This window comes from Zea mays, chromosome 3 (assembly GCF_902167145.1).
Source record: "Zea mays cultivar B73 chromosome 3, Zm-B73-REFERENCE-NAM-5.0, whole genome shotgun sequence".
NCBI classification, from domain to species: domain Eukaryota; kingdom Viridiplantae; phylum Streptophyta; class Magnoliopsida; order Poales; family Poaceae; genus Zea; species Zea mays.
This window is the reverse complement of record NC_050098.1, coordinates 43,242,868-43,244,996: the sequence shown is the minus strand read 5'-3', so window position 1 is coordinate 43,244,996 and position 2,129 is coordinate 43,242,868. Positions and strand designations below refer to the sequence as shown.

General features: G+C 49.3%; 1 long non-coding RNA gene across 1 annotated transcript; it reads left to right on the top strand.

Annotated features, from left to right (window-relative positions):
* The first annotated feature begins 1,447 nt into the window (after nt 1–1,447).
* Nucleotides 1,448–1,874, top strand: LOC109944941 (uncharacterized). The gene is made up of 2 exons (XR_002750344.1): nt 1,448–1,540; nt 1,622–1,874. It is a non-coding gene; the product is annotated as an uncharacterized lncRNA (long non-coding RNA).
* The last annotated feature ends 255 nt before the right edge of the window (nt 1,875–2,129 follow it).

Here is a 2,129-nt window from a genome sequence, read left to right as displayed (position 1 = left end):
ACAATGGGGGGTGTAGCTATGCGCTAATGTGTCTGGCAGAGGAGTGCCTGAGCCCTGTGTACATGCCAACGTGGCTGTTAGAGAAGTGCTTGAGCCCTGTGTACACGATAACGTGGCCGTCGGAGAAGTGCTTGAGCCCTGTAGAAGCACAGCTGTCGATGCTGCTGGGATCCTGCTGACGTCTCCTTGCTTCCGTAGGGGGCTGAGAACTACCGACGTCATGGATGCACGCAGGGAACCATCATTACCTGTTACCGGGGCGAGCCAGATGGGACGCCGGTCTTGTTCCCTCGTAGCCTGAGCTAGCTAGGGGTAGGGTAATGATGTATCCCCTGTGGCGCGGTCGGTCCGAGCCCAAGGTCGAGCGAGGCAGAGACTTCTCCTGAGGCCGAGGCCGGGGTCGGGCGAGGACGCGATTCCTCCCGAGGCCGAGGCTGAGGCCGAGCTCTGGGGTCGGGCGAGGCGGAGACCTCCTTCTGAGGCCGAGGCCTAAGGTCGGGCGAGGCGGAGCTTCCTGTTGCGCCCGAGGCTGAACTCGGCTTTTGTCAGTCTCACCCTGGTGGGTGCCACAGCAGTCGGAGCGGGGCGAGCGGCGCTGTTTTCCTGTCAGGTCGGTCAGTGAAAGGGCGAAGTGACTGCGGTCACTTCGACCTTGCCGACTGAGGCATGCGTGTTAGGATAAGGTGTCAGGCGATCCCCGCATTAAATGTGCATGCGATACGGTCGGTTGGTGATGCGATTTAGCCAAGGTTGCTTCACAACGAAGCCTGCCCGAGCTGGGCTTCGGGTGAGCCGAGGGTGCGCCCACCGCCTGAGGAGGCCCTCGGGCGAGGCGTGAATTCGTCCGGGACTACTGTTCCCGCCCGAGACCGGGCTCGGGTGGGGCGAGATTGCGTCCCTTGGTAGACGAGGCCTTGACCTGAACCGCGCCCATCAGTCTTTGCGGTTTGTGCTGAGGGTGGTTACCAGCCGTGTTTAGGAGTGTTGGGGGTACCCCTAACTACGGTACCCGACACCTTGATTAAACATCAACTGGCTCACCACATTGACAGCATCCATTTGCTCTATTCCAAATACGTTGGACTGTACGAAGGCTAACATTGAACTAGTTTGCGACTATCGATGTGTTGTTCTTTCTTTGTTTTCCATTATTACTCCTCGCCAGCAGTGCTTCATATTTTTGTTGCCTTTGTGTATGTGACAGATCTAGTCTATCGGGCTGAATTTCATGCTCTTCTTCATTGTCTTCTGAATCCAACAACTCATCTTGATCGAACACAATGTCAACATTGGCATAAACCCCATAATCATTAAGGTAGTCCTCCAAAACATTAAGTTCATTATCTACAATTGCCAAATCAGTTACACAAATTAGCTTTGTGCAAATCATGTTGTAAAATCTACAAATCATGTTGAAAAAACTTTTGTGAATGTTTACCTAGATGCAGGTTCTCTTGTTGTTCATCCATTGGGATATTTAGATCAAAAGAATGGAGTATTTGATGTGGAGGAACAAAAGGAAAAACTCCACCAACCTCAGGTACACCATCTTCATTTCCATCCAACGACAGCTGATTAAGATCGATCGACATATGTGATGTTTGCGTTTTGTGTTTAATAGGCTGGTGAGTGCTTTAAAGGCTGGAGGTAGAGTGTGTTTTATAGCCGTGAGAAAGGAGCAGTGGCAGAGTGGCAGAACAGCAGCAGACCAGTGGCAGTTTCAAATATTGAATGTTTTTCGTTTTTGTTAATGTGTTTGGCGCGTGTGCCTGTGTACACATTTCTACTTTTGGCGCCGGATGGATAAAAAATTAATAAATGCTGAGATGACTAGCTACATCATCCATATGTGACACAAGAATCTTTACATTTAATGGAGGGTATTCTTGTAATCTCTCATGTTACTACTCTAACGCCTTGCGATGCTAAAACGACTTGCTTCACGGGACGGAGGGAGTACGTTGTTTGTGTTAATTTATGTGTATTCGTGCCATTTGTTGAAATGGTCATCAAAATAATATATAATTATTAAATGGCCTAATTTGTATATAATTAGGCCTAAAACAAGCGTGTTTATACAAATGAAAATGGGCTTAATAATGGTTTGTACAAAAGCAAGGCCCACGTTA